The sequence below is a fragment of the Gavialis gangeticus genome, unplaced genomic scaffold (genome assembly GCF_001723915.1).
Source record: "Gavialis gangeticus isolate Ggan-Ray unplaced genomic scaffold, GavGan_comp1, whole genome shotgun sequence".
Lineage (NCBI taxonomy): Eukaryota > Metazoa > Chordata > Crocodylia > Gavialidae > Gavialis > Gavialis gangeticus.
Window position 1 is genome coordinate 8,678,005 of NW_017728998.1, and position 18,806 is coordinate 8,696,810.

Below are 18,806 nucleotides of genomic sequence, written 5' to 3' on the forward strand. Positions count from 1 at the left end.
CAGACTCAGGAGGCACAAGTCGCTGAGCCAGGAGGTAGTGGGGGGATTCCCCTGTGTGCTTCACAGCAGACCTGGAAGTGGTCTGGAAGTACTTCTGGTCCACTTCTGGGTCTGCTGCCAAGCACGCGGGGGACCCCTGTGCTCCCAAGGGATGCTCCATCCACCCCACCATCTCAGCATTCATGAGCCACGCCTGGTACCTCGAAGTATGTAGAAAACACATATGAAGCTGTGTCTACGGCCGAATTACTGATTCGCTGAATCAGAATCAAATCTTCAGATTCGGGTGAATCAAATCAGGACAGTGATCTGAATCAGCGAATCAAATCACTGGCCCCCGAATCGGGCCAAATCTGAATCGAATACTGCCCACCTCACACAGCCCTATAATACATGTGTATCAGTGAGAACAGAATTTGGCCATCAGTGCCTCAATCGCCAGTGTGAAATAATCATGGTACTTAATCATGTCAAGGTTCTGTAAGACTTAATGCAATAACAATACTAACACATGTTGTGATCTTTAGATACAAGATGCTAGAGAGTATACGGTCTTGTTAAACATCTAAATGAAGCTATTGCACCACCCCACTTTTACTGGACATATCAAGCAATTACATAAACGGTATGTATAGAACAGGTGCAAAATAATTACTTTAAGTCCATATTGCTCACCTAGTAAATACCTTCAAATCACTAGCTGATTTTTACCATATATTGTAGAGCTCTTCCATTTCTAGCTGCTGGGTCACTGAGCTCACAGCTTTAGAAAATAATGTAACATTTAATCAAAGTGAAAGTTTAAAAGTTGGACATTTATCCTCATCTATATCCATGTGCTGCAGATACTGCCAGCTCGCTGTATGTGGGAAAGAATGAATGGAACCAAAAGATTTTTTAAAAGGTAGAAATATGGCAGATGCACCCAGCAAAGCCCTTCTGAAAGTACAAGGACATTAGGTAATGGGGAAAAAAGAACAAAAGAAAAATGAAGCCTTTCCACTATGTTGTATGCCAAGGTATTGCTGATGCTCCAGTCCGAAATACCTAGTTTATACTACTGTGACCAGTTAAGCAGACAAAAAATAGTCACTTGAGAACTCATTTCTTCACACTGAATTTTTTGAATTGGCTATCTGCTTCCACTGGCTCTTCAGAAATATTATTTTATCCTTAAGGGAAAGAAGGGTGAACAGCTTTACTAATTAAAAAGAAAAGAAAATCTGATATTTTAACCTAGCAGGTCAGACCCTTAGTGGGTGTAAGACAATGCAGTTCCACTAACTTCAGTGGAGTGACACAGATTTATGCCAGGTGAGAATCTGGTCCAATATCCCCTAGGCACTTAATTTACCTAATTAGAATAGATCTAACAAGTCTATGATTTTTTTTTTTAATTGCAGACCCAGAATTCCCCAGCTGCCTCTCTTATGTATGCTTGTGCAACCCTAAACGCATTTGTTTCGCTGTTTGTAAAATCTCAGATGCCCTGTTTGGTAAGGGATTCTCATTGTTAGGTTATTTCTTTACTTGGCTTATATTTAGCTTTTAAATTATTCATCATATAATCCTTTAGCAAGTTTCACATATTTCCACACAGCCATTTGATTCTCCCAAACACATTCTGACCATTTCCTTTAGATATGCTGCATAGAAAATTAATCTGCCACTAGTAAAACATTTGGACGGTGTCTCTTAATGTGGTTGGGGATGGAACAAACCCTCTTACAAATATATAAAGTGCTTCATGCTAAATATTTATTCTTTAAAAAAAATCATGGAAACCATGAATCTTTCAGGCCTGTAAAATTCATAGATTTCATAGACATTAGGGTTGGAAGGGACCTTGGAAGTTCATCGAGTCCAACCCCTTGCCCCAGGAGCAGGAAGTCAGCTGGGGTCAAAGGATCCCAGCAAGATAAACATCCAAATGTCTCTTAAAGGAGCCCAGGGTAGGTGTTTGCACCACCTCCGGCGGAAGTCTGTTCCAGGCCTTGGGGGCTTGGACAGTAAACAAGTTCTTCCTTACGGCCAGCCTGAAATGGTCTTGGAGGAGTTTGTGACTGTTTGACCTTGCCTTCTCTTGGGGCGCTCTGATGAATGGATGCCACCTGGTTTACTCTGCACTGACCTCCTTTACAATAGCTCAAAGCATCGTGAAATGGGTCCTGAGGTCATGATCATCCAAGACATGATTTCTGAGATGTCCAAATGCAGCGCAACCAAAGTCAACTTTATCATCTACCAGGCTGTTGTCCTCCCTACCCTGTTGTAGGGGTGTGAAACCTGGACAACATATTGGAAACACCTGAAAGCTTTGGTAATGTTACCACCACCAACGTCTTTGAAAAATTCTCCATATCAACCGGAAGGCCAAAAGAACAAATGCCAGTGCTTTGGCTCAAGCAAACACTACCAGCATTGAAACCATGTTTATATGGCACCAATTCTGTTGGACAGCACTTGTCATCTGAAGACATGCAATATTAGCATCAATACCTGGGAGGTCTGAGCACTGAATCATCCCCAGTGATTCTGTGAAATACAACAAGGCATCAACCTTTTTGAGCAAACTTGCCTCACTATGGTGGTGAAGAGGTGAGAGAGACAAAGGGATAGAGCTGTGACCCAACATCACCGGGATCCGCTCCTTCCTCCTGGTACATGCAGATCTCGGACTGGCCTCTTAAGTTATCCCTGGATTCACCAATGACTTCCTTATCTACTAGATTGTCATCCTCATATCGATGGACGGCTGGCAAGAATAAGCTTAAGCATGATGCTACATGTAAATGCATATATCTGGGGGGGGGTTGTATTATTATTATTAGGGTTTGGGCATAATCATTTGAAGCCATATTCAATAATCTCTGGAGGTTTAGGTGCAGGGAAAAATATACTCTACTACAAAAAATCTCTCTCTTGTAGAAATTCTTCCATGTGGAAGTTCAGATAATTATTTAATCCCCCCTGTAACTCAATGCTCCATAACACATGTTCTTGGTTCTTTTTCTCACTCATTTCCTGGTTAGTAAATTTAATATATTGCAATAAATTAATGTGTGTCAGATTGTGACAGCTCTAAAGCCTCAGACTCATTGTCTTGCTCAGACTCTGCTTGTCCAATATCAGCTGATGCAATGCTCCCTCCTTGCAAGTCATGAGGTAAGGAAATGGGGAAAAGCCCTGGCTTTTACCCAGAAAAGTCAGCTGAGTTCACAGAAGAAACAAGCTATTTTATGGGAAAGGACAGGGTAATAATAGTCACAACCTTTTCTCTACAAAGCAAAGGAGCATCAAGCGGGGAAGGGCGCAGATTGAGCTTCCCTAGTCACAAGTTGCTTCCTTACCCTGCTCTTGGCTAGATGTAGCTTAGCATCACCCTTCTCTTAGCAAAGTCTGTGAAGTTGTGATTTGCCCTGTGTGGCTAATTTCAAAGCCTTTCCCCCTGCAGATTCCACATTTTAATTCCTAGCAGCACTAAACCAATAACAATTTAACAGGTACACACTTTGGTTATTACATTCTGTTCCTTTGCTTAACAATTAGAAATGCTCAGGCTCCGAGAGCTTGGTAGGATATTATTTTGTCAGTGCTAAGTTAAGAAAATCTATAAAAAGCTGTCAAACTACCATTTAAACCCCTCTGTTTCCTCCTACAGAGATGGAATTGCAAAGCTGCTTGCCTTAGACCTTGAGGTGCATTGCATACCTGGGACTTCATCTGCAGCCTGCTGAAGTCAACGGGAGTCTTTCTATGCCCTTTATAGGCAGCTATAACAGTGGAGAACAACCTTTTTGGCAGGTGTGCCACAAACTAGTCCCATGCCCCAAGTGCCACTTTGATCCCCTTCCTCTTTCAAAGATTTTTCACCTGATCTGCTGCTCTGCTTTCTGCTTCCTGCCCTAGCTGCACTGATGTTGCCTCCCCAATCGGCCATGTGCCCCACACACAGGCTGCCCATGCCACTTGTAGCATAACTACTTCCCTTTGGGCACCTCTGAGCTATAAGATGGCATACTCAAAATATGCGTGGTCTCAGGAAAATGTTGAAAAGCTTTAGGAACATGAGAAAATTATATCAAGAATGCTATCGTTAACATCTGAGCTCATTTTAAACTTCATCTGGTTCACATGGGAAGGCTTGAAAGCTAACGAAGGCTGACAACAGGACAAACTTTTTTTTTCCAGCCTGGATGGATGTGATCTATGTGGGTTTGGAAGAAATGAACCATGGTTTCTACAAAGCATGAAGAGGAAGTTATTAAAAGAGCAATACTAGATAATGGAATAAGAACAAACTGTTCAAACCAGGAAGAGCTATTGGACACACAATTCAAACTAACGTGCCTGGCATTGAAGAAAAAAGGACAATTTCTCAGATAACTCTAGATCAAAGAAAGCTTCTGTCAAGGCTTTTTGCAGTCATGTTAGTCATCAGCGAGGTGGCTAGTGATCTTCATCCATCCTTCAGTCCCTTTCTCTCATTAAAATAATTCTCTTGGATTTATAAAATAGCTTTCAAAGATGAAAACCACTAGGAAAATGAAAGAAAGGATCAATCAGTCTCATGAGAAGAGACAATGCGGGAAAGGAGGATAAAGGATCGTTACAATGCCATCCCCACAAAGGATGCCTTACGAAATCGAACTAGGAATGCCAACAAAAGGGATGGATCCTGATGGGTGTCAAACTCCTCCTGCTCACACTCTTCAGACCCAGGGCTTAGATTAATTATTCACAGGCTCCCCTGCAGATGAGAAGCCAACAACACAGACAATATGAATCTGTATTTCTCTGGAAACAAACTTTGCCTGGATTTACCCAGGAGAAGCAGATTGAAGGTATCCTGGAAAAGGCAATAGTTCCCAGGTCTACAGCATACCAGAGTCTAAAAGCAATCATTTTGCTTAGTTCAGCATTTCTCAGCCTTTTTAGACCCCTCATTAGACTCAAAACACCTCTCAGAAAACATCAGCTTTTAGAGTTTTCACTCATTTTTTTGACTGCAGGAAAATAGTAAAGTTGCAATTCTGTATTCAGTACTCAGGATTTTCACAGCAGGGTTGTTACTGGCTTTGTGATATGTAGCATCTTTTACAGCAAAGGGGTATAAATAATAGAATAATTAACCACCTCTCATATAGACATAGTATTATTCAATGTGGTACCTATAACAGTAACGTTTTGGAGGGCGATATTAATTCTGTACATCTGGTTGAAGAACAGCACTTAGCTTTTTACTGTGCTTTCCATCACCGGACCTTCAAGTGCTTCATAAAAGAAATCGGTATCATTATCCCTATTTTACAGATGGGAAAACCAGAAGAAGGGGAGGTCACATGACTTGCCCTCAAGCTCGTGGCAAAGGCAGGAATAGAATCCGGTTCTTTGTAGTCCTGATCCAACCCTTTTATCCACCAAGAAACCATTTTCTGAAAAAATGCAAATAAGAAATATCCACAGTCATGACTTCAGTTACAAGAGCACACGGTAAGACAGTGAAGAATGGGGAATGCACCCCACACTACCACGATGCAGCTTTCCAGTTCTGGATTGTATAGCAGAGACGTCTTGCTCCATTTCATAAGGGAAAGAAAACCGAGAGTAGTAATTTATTCTCCCTTGCTGCAATGCTCCTTCACTTTTCTGTCCATGACAAGCAAAATTATGCTAGCTTCCCTGCCATGGATTTACTGTAGCATGCATGCAGGCACTTTCACACCTGGTACCAGGCATTCAATCAATCATTTATAGATAGCAGGTTTGTGGCAGCAAGGTCAAAAGCCAAGTTTGCGTGGGTATTAGTTGATTTGGCATGTGAACAGTTGCTAGTAAGGATGCCAAGAAAACATTGAGATAAATTGTCAAATAAGCAGTTTGCCAAAAAAAAAAAAAAAAAAGAGGCTATTAAAGTCTTTGCTGGGGAGACCTCAGTAGGGCTGAATGAATTGCACTGTCTTCCTAGTGTGAGAAGGGAGATTTGCAAAATATGTGGATTGTCAACGTTTGCTAATTAGATGCCATAATCTTAACAAAAGAGCTGGGCAAATTACCCTTACACCCATGCGCATACATATACATACACACAGTGGTGTAAATGGGAGTCAGGCAGGGGTGTTAGGGGCAACTTCCCCTGGAGCCAACGTGGGCAAGGTCGAGGGAGCAAAAAATAAAAGTGGCCACTACCTGTAACCACATGTTCACGTTTGCGATCACATCAAGTCACTGCTTCTACCTTGCCCTGGGTGTCCACTCAGTTAGGACTATATTCTGGTTTGCATTAACCTCAAACAATGCCATATCTTTCTTTGCACTCTTACCTGGAGTATGCAGAGTGTGTAGCTAGGTGCAGAAGGACAGGTTGGCATTTCACCGCATTGAAAAATGTGGGTGCGACATAGGTGCAAAGGAGTAGAAAAATGATGGAGCTTTTCTCCATCTACTCCCTCATGAGCATAGCTGAGCTGGCATAGAGGAGACATGAAAGGGAAGGGAGAGGCAAAGTCCACCAGGTGGTAAAGACCGGCGGCAAATTACCAGTCTTCACGCTATCAAGAAACAAAGGAAAAATTGGGATGGAGAAACACATCTCCCAGGCTCAATGCTGTCATGAGGCAGTGGGGAAAAATATGTATTACTGCTCGTCAGAGCAGAGCCTGACAATCACAGTTAGTCTTGGATGATTATTTTTCTCCTTGCTAAGGACTACTTTTATTGCAGCATCCCCTGCCCGTACTCCTGTTCCTTCTGCTTTCTTGTTCCTGAACATGCAGACAAGCAAGCAACACTCTATCCAGATGAACAGTTGGCCTGTGTATACCACGCTCTGACAGTGCCAAACCTTCCTTCCACTTTTCTGCCATGGCTTGAAGTCTACTGAAAAAGTAATTTAATCTGCCTGATGCAAGTTGGCATTTGAGATCAGGGAAAAGGGAGGAAATGTGACCTGGAACGCTGGATCAGTACGTAGGACATGAAGGATGCGTCTACACTGCCTCCATGCCACACCTCAGAAGCAGTCCCTACCTATTCACTGCCCTTCCGTATGTACCAGGTCCTAAAAATGACCCTTCAGACCAGCACTGAGTACCCGCTCCAAGCTAGCCTTTGTTCTGTCGAGTGTGTTATTGGCACGCATGCAGGGCCACTTCGAGGTGGCTACAAAGCCGCATTATGGGGGATTTGGTTAGTGCAAAATGGGAGTGAGTGGGTAGAGCAGGCTTCATGACAGAGCTCTGCATGGAGGTGCTGCAGACAAGCCCTGAGGTTCTGTTCCTGGCCAGCCACTGGATTTGTGGGTGAAGTTCAATGATTTGCTTCACCAAATCATAGGAAGTTAGGGTTGGACAGGACCTCAGGAGGTCACATGTATTCCAGCCCCACTCTCAAAGTAGGACCATCCCCAACTAGATCATCCCAGCCAAGGCTTTGTCAAGCCAGGCCTTAAAGAACTCCAAGGATGGAGACTCCACCACCTCTCTGGGTAACTTGTTGCAGTGCTTCACCACCCTTCTAGTCAGAAAGTTTTCCCTAATATCCAACCTAAACTTACCTTGCTGCAACATTGGACATTGCTCCTTGTTCTGCCATCTGCCCCCAACTGAGAACAGCTGAGCTCCATCCTCTTTGCAAGCCCGCTGCAGGTATTTAAAGGCTGCTACTAAATCCCCACTCAGTCTTCTCATCTCCAGACTAAATAAGCCCAGCTTCCCCAGCCTCTCCTTGTGTGCCCCAACTCCCTCACCATTTTCATTGCCTTCTGCTGGACTCTTTCCGATTTGTCCACATCCTTTCTGTAGTGGGGGGCCCAAAACTGGGCACAGTACTCCAGATGTGGTGTCTCCAGTGCAGAATATTTTCAACATACTTTAGCTTTCCCCATCTATAAAATGGGGTTGAGGAAGTTAGTTTTGTCAAGTTCTCCGAGCTCTTAGTAGAAGAGGGCTGTATAAAACTGAGGTATTCCTGAGGATGCCAGGCTCAGCCAGGGACAGCAGCAGCAGTGGGTTGGTTCCCCCTCCCTAAACGTCTCCCAGGCTGGCAGGAAAGACCTGAGAAGGACAGGGCAGGAAGGGGAAACCTGCCTGCTGCTTCTGCTCCCATTGTCCCTGGCTGAGCCTGACTCCATAGGCAGCTTTTCTGAAGAGGGGCAGGAGCAGCTCGGGAGCTCCCCCACCCCTGCAGTAGCCAGAGACAGCAGGGACAGCAGCAGGAGTTGGGAAGAGGAAGGGAGAGACATGCCACTGAGTACAAGAGGAAGGGTATGGGGAGCTGGCGGGTAGAGAGGGAGTGTTACCCAGTTCGGGGACTCAAAAGAAGTCTCTGGCTGCTGCTCCCACAACATGGTCTGCCTGTCCCAGTGGGAGAGAGCTGGGAGTGCATCCACCCCTATGCAGTTGGTCACTCCTCCCATACCCCCTTTCACAAAATCCTGGGGCTGCCCATGTGTCATGGCGCATCAGCTTTTTCTTCCTTTCCTCGCCTACAAAGTCCATTGCCATGCCCAAATCACAAATCCAGATTTAACTAAGACAGGGAAGTGCATAACTACGATCTGTAGCAGACAGGTCTCGGGAATTCAATGCCATTTTGCAAATGGGAGGGTCCTGCACATATAGGGTGCTGTTAATGGTCTCCCTGCATTTTCTCTCTGCGATTAACTTCACAGAGGGTGGATGCTCACAGAATGAAAAAGCAGGCTGCGCTGTGATGTATTAGCTGGAGATGCTTTCCACATCATAAAGCAGAATTGTTGATCATGTCTATGAGAATACTAAGCGTGTAATTAGCAAAAAAAAAGGTTTTTTAGATACATTGCTGTATTCCTTTTTTTAAGTAAACATTTTTCTGACGGTACAAATTCCTTTCCTACGGAGAGGCATCACAGGGCAGCTCTGCACCTGGACAGCGGTGGCACAGGGACCAGCGCCAGCTGCCAGACTGTTGGCAATGGTAGCACAGCCAGCCACCAGCTGGGGTGATGGCTATTTTTCTTCAAAGGCAGTGCCCAGACCTGCTACCCATTTGCCCCTCCTTAATTATGCTAGTCTTCCAACATCAGCCATAGCAAAGCGCGTGCGAGGCATGAAAGAATAGCACACAGCGAACTGAAGGAGTATAAATTATGGGATCCAGCAAGTGCATATAATGTTGTTATAAAAGTTACATCAATGATTATGTGTTAATCAGTTCATTATACTTGCTTCATCTCTCCTCAAACAGTTCAGGTGGTAGCCAAACATGGTAAAGCAGTTAGCCTCTTAATTCTTTTCTTATCCTGAGCAATATCCCTAACCGTTGGTATTTGCTTTTGCACTCAGGCTGATGAAACGGGCTGCAGTCACAGGAATCATTGCTGAGATAATCAGTCTCCAGTTAATTGCAATAAAATCAGAACACTTGTCCATTACAATAGAGATTCAGAATTTGTACCAGGTAGGACCCTCCCCCCCCAACACATCTCTGCAGGGCATACAGAAACTACCTCCATGCAGACTAACTGCCACCCCCTAAAGGAAGAAGGGATCAGCCGTCTTAGCAGCACTCTTCTTTCCTGGCCAAACAGTGAGATGGTCCTCATCTGTATTTAGATGGGAAGGTATCTGGAGTAAGGACCACTTTGAAATAGTTGTACAGGACCTAGTGCAATGGGATACTTCTGGAAGTCTCTGGGCTCTACCTCAGACTAAAACTTTACAGACCCACTGAACCCGATTTGGTTAAGCCATTGAACAAAAACTACCGAACCTCCTCCTTCAGCCAGACTAACCTCCAAATTTCAGCTTGCTGCTGCGGTCCAGATTTTAAAATCTGACTGAGGTTTCTCAAACAGAAAAACTGTATTTTTCCTCCCCACTGTACTGAAATGCTGTACGTAAGCATTGATAAATTTATGTTAGCACATTAAAATGTTTGTATTTGAAGTCAAATAGCGTAAGAAATTTTAGCACAAGTGATTACTTTCTGTAACAACGTCTAGGAGATTCTTGCAATATGAACACAGTAAGAAGTGCACAAAGCACCTTAACCCACTGGTTTAAAAAAAGAGCCAAAACCTGCCAAATCCAAAACCTGTTTCACATATTTTAACATCACTATAAAAAAACCATGATGTAAGCTATAACACCAGACATATTATCAATATAAAGTAATGTCATCATCTTCACTTAAAAACCAAGCAGATATGGCCGGAACGACTTAGACATTTCAGCAGTGCCCGTTGCACTGGTGTTTTTTCTTGTCTGATAAATTGATTATTTAAAACATATCCTCTACTTTGTTTTCACGATTATGCCATGGCTCTCCTTCTCCAGCAACTTGTGGAAAACGGGTAGATGTATTCCCCACAGATAAGCAATTTTCATCTTTCCAGTTCTAAAATGTACAACCCAATGCAAATTATTTAGGTGTGATAACACCTATCTGGTGAGAAGGGAGGGAAGCGCTTTGCAAGACAGTACTTCAAAAAGTCTCAAACAACCAATAAAAGGGCTACCCTGCCACCCTGAGAGAGTGCAGCTCCATGCAGGAGTAGGAGCAATTACCTGCCGTGCATTCAGTGGAGCCCTGCTTTATTAAATTGACCTACAAAAAAATGCTTTGATTTCTTTGGCTGACATAAACTATGACGCCGCTGGAAAGGAGAAATGCTCTTCGCACGACTGCACACAGCATTGCAGGGCTGCGTACGGCACAGCAAGCACAGCTTCGGTCCTTTGCCGCTTCTATTGCAGAGCTGACAAGGAACGGAAAAGGGAGGCCCAGATGCTCATTACAGGCTTGTGGACCACATCCAGCTCCTGGCAACGTGAGTGTGCTCAGCTCCGTGTTCCCTGAAACCTCTTCTCGGTGCTTTCCCCTCCCTTCCTCAATCTACTAACGTGCTCCTGAGCCAAAAGTTTCCTGGTGGAATCAGAAGCGTGATGTGATGTCCGAGCACCCTGGCCAGCACAGCTGCTCCTATTTTTCACATCTGCCCAGGCTGGTACCCCAGGCACCCTTCCTCCCTGCTCACCTCCCTTCATTACACTACTGAGTAATGGGCTTATCCCCAGTGCCCTACCTCTAAAGCCCCCTGGAGAGTGAGGACTCAAGAGCAGGCACTGGGGACAAGCTCCGAGCAGCACATTTCTGGCTCTGGAGTGCAAATTTGGGTGCGTAGAACAAGCGCCACGTACGCTCACCGTGGTACAGAGTGCAACCCTGAACCCTGACAGAGGGGAGAACGATGTCTGCAGCAGCACACCCAGAGCGCACCCACCCACCATCACCTATTTGCAGACCCCAAACCCAGAAAAAGGCAGGTGAAGACACTCCACGGGCATCCCTTCACAATCGCTCTCAATGCCTCCGTTTCCAGCATGCTGAAGGGAAAGCGTGGCCTCGCCAGGATGGCTCTGGCTCGGAGTACGCGAGACAGAGGTGGGTGGGCATGATGTGCTTAAGAATACCCCTCCTGGGAAACCCTGCCCCTAAACTGGAGGTAAACCCTTAGGTGCCTCAGAATTGCAGCTTGGCCTGAAATAGCCAGAGTGCCCGTAATAGCCTATAGTTTGGTAGTGAGGACACTCGTGGGAAAGTGGGAGGAATGGGTTAAATCCTCCCTGGCAGAGGAGAGAACTGTTCCACAATTTGGGTGGGTGCTCCAACCACTAGGCCATCATCCAAAAGGAGGACATTAACCCCTTCCACATTTTAAAAGAAAGTTCAGGATTTTATAGGAAGGCCAATTCTGCAGGGTATGATACCTGTGCTCTGCAGGTAGCTATTCAGTTTTGCTCCTCAGGGGGCTTAGGCAGAGGACAGCCTACGCTCTGAATCTCATGCAGTGAGATAAATCCTGAGGTGCGTCTGTGAGGTGCAGAGGTACAACCTTTGGGGGTCCACAAAATTGTAAGGTCAACAAGTGAGCTACCCATGGAATTAGGCACTATGCAGCTCTGTGCAGGCTTTCAGGATCACAACTTCGGGCTCAGGTGTCTCAATTCTACCTAATTCCTATTGTATGTAATAAAGTCCTTTATTGGATCTAGCCCCCTGGCACTTTTTGCAAGAGAAAGGGATATAAAGACCCAGTTTCCAAGGTAGATAATATGCACTTTGCTTATCTAACTATCCTCGGCAGTCAATCCAATAATCTTCACATCCTGAACTGTTGGTTACGGTGTCATGTTCGCTGTTAGAACAATTGTTACGTTCTAACCTAGCAATAGCTTTGGCTCTGTGGTGGGTTAATATAAGACACGCACACACATGCTAAGACCCTGCAGGTATCTACATGTGAGCAACTATTATCACCAGGGATCCTGGCTTTCTCCGATTAAAAAAAATCCCCAATTTTTAGATTTAAAAAAGTAACCCATAATCCACATTTTTCCATGATTCAAATGAAACACCACTATTTAGATAGATAGGTAGATAGATAGATAAAAAAGTAACCCATAATCCACACTTTTCCATGATTAAAATGAAATACCACTAATATATAGATACATAGCTATATATCAGTGGCGTTTCATTTTAATCACAGAAAAATGTGTATTATGGGTTACTTTATTCATCTGAAAATTGGGGATTTTTTTTAAATCAGAGAAAACCAGGATCCCTGATAATCACTGACCTTGAAGTATTTCTCATGCGAGTAAGTAATTGCAAGATCTGAGCCACAGTTTGTACGTACTTTAGAACCCTTCAGAATGGGAGATACTGCATAAATGCAAGGCCATTACGTTATTAATTAAGTTAAAATTGCAGTGCTAACAAGAATTAAAATTTTATCATCTTAATTAAAAGCACATACGGTGAAATCTGGGCCCCACTGAAGTCGGAGGGAATTTTACGTTGCGTTCAGTGCAGCCGTAATGAATTACCATTTGAAATTAATGTTATTTAGCATCCAGCTGCAAAAAGCTTTGGCTCAAATAAGCAATAAGCACTTGAACACAGTCCTGCATTAAGTTCTGAAATCAGTGTCCAAGTAGAGCTTTTTGGGGGGCCTTCCATAAGAGTGTCATTTCACAGTAATACAAAGTGTGAAAAAGGAGTGTTTGTAGTTAAATGGGCCCAAGATAAATCAGAAAGTGTGACTACACAACCATGGATCTACTTTCCCTGCAACAAATCTGTTTAGACGCGTGGTAGGCGCAGACCAGGATGCTGGGAGGAGGACTTTTAATCACTATTAGAAATAAACAAACATCAAAAGGAAACCAGCGCCGCATCCCAGACATAGAAATCGACTTCATTGTGCTCATGTTTTTCAAAAGTCCTCTGGTGTCCTTACTAGGAAGCACACAGTCAGAGCCATGGCTAATGGCTTGCCCTCATCAGGGATCCTAGGATTAAATACAGAGGGAGGAAAATCTCTTCTATTCATGTGTCAGAAACCATCAACATTATTCTATCCTTGAAGTCAAATATATTATTCAGCACAGATGCATGCAGTTCAGACCTGTATAACCTGATTGCCAAAATATCAGTGCCTGGATTAGGGGCCGTGGCCCTGGACAATCCAGACAGGGGTGCAGGAGAAAGAGACGGAGGAGCTGGCAATTACAAGTACTGGCTTTTGATGCCCTGCTGTACTCTCTGATTCTGCTCCCTTCACAGCCAAGAGAAATGTTCCCATTGACCTCAACACAAGCAGGATCTGCCACTGAAGATACCATTATGTGCTGTCAGATTATTTTGATGTCATCTCTATTCTTAAAAAAAGTGACAAATCCAAACAATTGTTTTATACGGACACAAAAGACAAAAATTGTGACTTCCATTTGTCCATTTAGTCCAACGCACCCCTCTTTGTACCTTCTGCTATGCAATTCCCAAACACCGGGCCAGATCCGCATGTTCCCGAACAAGCCATGACCCATTGGAGTGGGATGTTAGGGGCTTGACAGAAGGAAGTGGGGACTCTTGTGTCAAAGTGGGTGAATTTGCACTTTGACACAAAGTCAAAGCCGATGAAATCGAGCTTAGATGGATTCCCTCGTCCACCAACATACCCAATCCTCTAGAGCAGGGACAACTGGGAGAGGCCATCAGATATGACAGAGGAGTCCAAGGACTACTCTTACCTGGTCCTGTAAGATATGGGAGTGAAAAGTGGGGACCTGGCCTCCAGTATGTTTCTCTCTTGAAAATGAAGATGATATAATGTTAGGCAACATAAAAATGTGCCCCAAAGGAAAAACAATGTTATACCCTCACTTCTGCTATTTTTCCCCCAACACATAATGGAGAGACAAGCAATTAAGATGGCCTTCCTAGACATAAACCAACACCTCCTACTTAGAGCATGAGATGACATTTATTTTATGGGCACTGGGGACGAATTTCGATTTGGCCTGAACACTTCTGATAGGCTGCACTTTACCACTTCAGTCCCAAAACACTGAAGTATTTTAATATTTTAAACACGATCGCCTTCACGCGCAACTTTCTTCTTATCAGCATTATTAATCACATCCGCTGTCTCGCAGATCTATTGTTTTAGAGCTTAAACAAGATGGCCTTTTGTTTCTTTTTTTGCCTTCACGTGAACAGATACACATTTTCACACACCTATTCCAATAACAGTACTTCCAGGAAAATTAACTGTGACAGCTATGGATAAAATCATGTTTTGTTTATATTTCAGGTACTAAACAGCTGCTACTAGATATTGCTACCAGATGTTCTAGAATTATATGCAACATTATGCTCAATTTTAACTTTTACAAAATTACATGCTAATAAAAGATGACACTGCTGAAGTCAATGATTTATTAAAGGAAAAGCCATTAAGTTCCTTTTAAGCTTCACACCCTACTACCCCAAATAACTTGTCATTATATACACCACTGAACAGATGCAAATGTCTGTACCATTTTGAGACTTCAACACTATCCAATATACTAATTATATATCCAGATGCCTTTTACTCAACCAGCCTTACGCACATCTGTACCTCTTAACCTGGATACATCCTGACTGTTCATTAGGTGGTTAAGCTACCTTCCAGAGAAAGCAAGCCTCTGTTTTAGGCAGTTCTTGTAAGGTCCATCTTGCACTCCTCACTAATGGGAGTGTACTCAGCAAGGCATTTTATCCTTTCACTCACATCAGTAGTGCTTTGAATTTAAATGCCGAGGTGATTAAGTAATAGGACACAGAAAAATTTGCTAGGTTATGCTCAGTTCTACTTAGGCACCTCACATTCCAGCTCACTTAAAATGCGGGAGCATTTGCTTTTTACAATGAAGTCGTATACCCTGATGGCAATCATAAACTGCAAGCTTTTTTTGGTTCAAGCTTCCCAATTAAAGTCACAGCGCAACAAGCAGTGGCCAGCACAGCAAACAGCCTTGCCTATATGCAGCCACAATAAACATAACTAACTTCAAATGGCAGTGACGGCCAGTAATTATGGAACAGGAAACTGTCTTGGAGTCTTATGGGCTAATGAAGCCAGTCACAAATGTAGCAAATCTAATGGCTCATTTCAATCATCTAACAAGAAAATACCCACATTAACAGGATACAGGCAGTATTTTAAAAAGTTCATACCGCTCTGCTTCTAGGCAGGCGAATGAAATACGGAGTCCGATTCTCCTCTCACTTCCAGCGGCATACGGTCCTCATTCACCAAGGTACTTAAGCACATCTCTAAGCCTCCGAGTCATCCCACTGAAGAGAACAGGACAATGTATTTGTTCAAGGAGCTCCTTAAACTGGGGCCTAAATTAGGAATGACTTTCCCGAAGTCAACTCCACTGTGAAATCCTGATGGTGAGAGAGAAACATCAAATTCATTACTTACCCAAGCTGGCTCCAAATTGACATCAGAACGAATTCAGGCCTCTTTTTGCAACAAGGATAGCCTGGTGCCATCTCACAAACTGTGCTGCTGCCAGGGAATAAACAGATTTTGCCGTTTGAAGTAACGTGACATGTCGGCCCTCGGTTGGTGCCTATCGGTGCAGCTCCACGGAGGTCACTGGAGCCTCAGCATTTGACACGGGCAGAGAATCAGTCCCTGGATATTTAACTGTTCAAGTGTGCATCCTTGCGTAACAGAGCTCGTCTAACTAATCATGCTGGAGGTAACTGCATCTTAAGTGTGCAGTTTTAAATTGAGTAATATTGCCGTTAATAATGTAGCCTAATTAAGACATCTATAATGTTTTTAATGAGAAAAATTGAAAGTCCTTCTGGAATTTTCCCCGTCAAATTAATTCTGAGGATTTTAGACATTATTACAAGTAACGTTACAGGAATTAAAATTAGGTCTAAATTAAAACATGCCACTTTATTTTTAAAAAAAACACAAACAAACTTGCTGTTTAGAGCGATGTAGTATATTTTCTTCTTTAAACACGCAGTTCTGTTACAATGCTCTACCACCGAGCAATCCAAAAAAAAATCAGTTTTGTAGTGTGTTGTAAGGTGTAAAGTGCAGTTACATCACATGTGAAGCATCCTTTGGGTTTGCAGCTATTTGGACATTACTTTTCCTTTCAGGCTGCTTTTAGACATCTTTTGATCAGTATCCTCCTAGGAATGAGGATTTCCAGCATCTTAAAATCTGAATTGCTATGGCTGATATAGGTCCAAGTCCTTTCAACTCCTGGGCACGTGGGCTGATGTCTGCTCAAATCAGCAATCCCTCTGGGAGAGACTGCGTGTGTGAGTAGGGACTCCTTAAACCAGTAAGGGTTGCAAGATTTAGCCTTTAAAGAATCGCACAGAAAAGCTGGGAGCCTTGTGGTTCAGAATGATGCTGGCTTTTGAATAACATCAAGGAGAATCAAAGCCCAGCAGAACTGACAACAAAATGTAATTTGTATTTCTGTAATTCCAGTCCTGCAAACACATTTCCCCCAAGCATACACTTGATTTTACATTACCATGCTCCTTGTTCACTCTGTAAGTGCCACTTTGGGTTGCTTTTAGTTCCCAAAACCTCTGGCACTAGACGCAGCAGAACAATTTGGGGTGCTTAAGAGACTGGTCAGCGCAGCCTCGAGGAACTCCACCGCTACCTTTTGCTAGAACTCATTTACACCTTTTCTTTCAGACCAACCTGCATCTGTTTGAACATGTTTGAGTGTCAAGTTTGAACAGATACAGAATCTTGCTCTGAAATCTGGAATCGGGTTGCACCTGGTTTTGATGTGAGACGCATGAAAACCAGAATTTGCTGTGGCTTGCAGGCAGTATGGTACTTTAGCCCAAACTCCTCTGAAGCACTTAGCTGGTTTGCTACAAAGGGCATGTTTTAAGCTGTCCTAGCACCAGCAGAGTTTAGCCTCAGCATTCAGCAGATAAGGCTTCGCTTGACCAGCTCTGAAGACGTGCACATTATATTGTCACCTTAATATGCTATTGTCAATGTTTCTTAGCCTGACTTGACTATTTGGTTTTATTTGCCGTTAATGATCAAATGCTTCCTTCCCAGAAATTCTTTCATCCTTCAAAATCCAAGCAGGAACTCGCTGTCCCTTTGTTTCTTCCTGTACAACAAAGTAATGTGTATTTTGTAAGGATTGCAGGACTAAAGCCAACTCACTACTCTGCCTATCCTTGAGGAAAGGGACTGCATAAAGGTTGTGTGTCCCTCTTACAGAGCTACTACATATTGTGTTAGTGCCTAGATGGTTATTTTGAATGTGCCCACCACTCAGTACTGTTAGACTTACAGCAATAGCAAGGTCATCAGAATAGATGCACACATTTCTAAGCGCTCCGGTAGATTCACTATCTTTCAACTCTTACATTTGTTTACAAAATGGATCCTCGCTTAATTGAATTGTAAGGAGTCCTCAGAGAATGGGAACTTGTTTTAGCCACTGTTAATTGAATAAACATAAAAAGCATAAAGTGCAAATAAAGTCTTTAAATGTATCGCTACCATTTAACACAGCTATGTATTTTGTATTTTTTTTTCCATACACAATATCGCTCTCACTGTTCTCAAAAGCGTGGTGCCAGAACAATGACAAAGTTTAAAAAAACAACCATTCAGATTCAGGGTCTTGCGGCAATTCGTGCTGCACACTAGCTAATACTCAGAGGCCTAAGGAAAAAAAGATGCTAATACTGAATTAACACATGGATGCGGTTGTCATTAATGCAAATACATGCTTAAATTATATAACTTTTTTAATTGGATGATATCACTTCGTTTCTTACTAAGATGTTTCAGAGGCATGAGTTTGACAGAATATATTCAAATGACTATAGCACTTTACTTAAACTACTGGATTTTGCCTCTGGCATGAGCTGCGCTACAAACTATAATCTATTTATTCACTTAGCCATGTGGTCAAGTGCTGCTTATGTCATCAGAGATGGAAAATAGAAATGTCTAATGGAAGATAAATGGCATCTGACTTCACACTGGCTAGTCTTCCCCCCAAAAGTTTCAATTATTATAATGAAATATCATCATATAACATTTGTATGCAATACCATACTCCAGCAAGAGGTAAACACTCAGCTACTCGGAAAGGAAGACTGTCCCCTGTTCCCCAGCTTAGCATTTCTCAGACTCAGGCCGTCTGTGCAGGGGCTATAGATGTCATAATTCATAGTTTCATAGTTTCAAGGGTCAGAAGGGACCTGAGCAGAACATCTAGTCCAACCCCCTGCCATGGCAGGAAGAGCACTGGGGTCAAATGACCCCAGTAAGGTGGTCATCCAACCTCCTCTTAAAAACCCCCAGGGTGGGAGCCTGCACCACCTCACTTGGAAGCTGGTTCCAGACTCTAGCCGCCCTGACCGTGAAGTAGCGCCTCCTGATGTCCAACTTAAACCTTCCCTCC

General features: G+C 43.3%; 1 protein-coding gene and 1 long non-coding RNA gene across 2 annotated transcripts in view; one reads left to right on the plus strand and one right to left on the minus strand.

Annotated features, from left to right (window-relative positions):
• The window catches only part of CDH13 (cadherin 13), a 948,741-nt gene that overhangs the window by 904,108 nt on the left and 25,827 nt on the right, over positions 1-18,806 (minus strand). The gene's annotated exons all lie outside the window — the stretch shown is intronic.
• LOC109289456 overlaps positions 2,507-18,806 on the plus strand; it is an 18,736-nt gene continuing 2,436 nt past the window's right edge. Inside the window, exons 1-2 of the long non-coding RNA XR_002095374.1 lie at positions 2,507-2,623; positions 5,765-5,768. This is a non-coding gene — a long non-coding RNA (uncharacterized LOC109289456). The remainder of the gene's footprint in view (positions 2,624-5,764; positions 5,769-18,806) is intronic.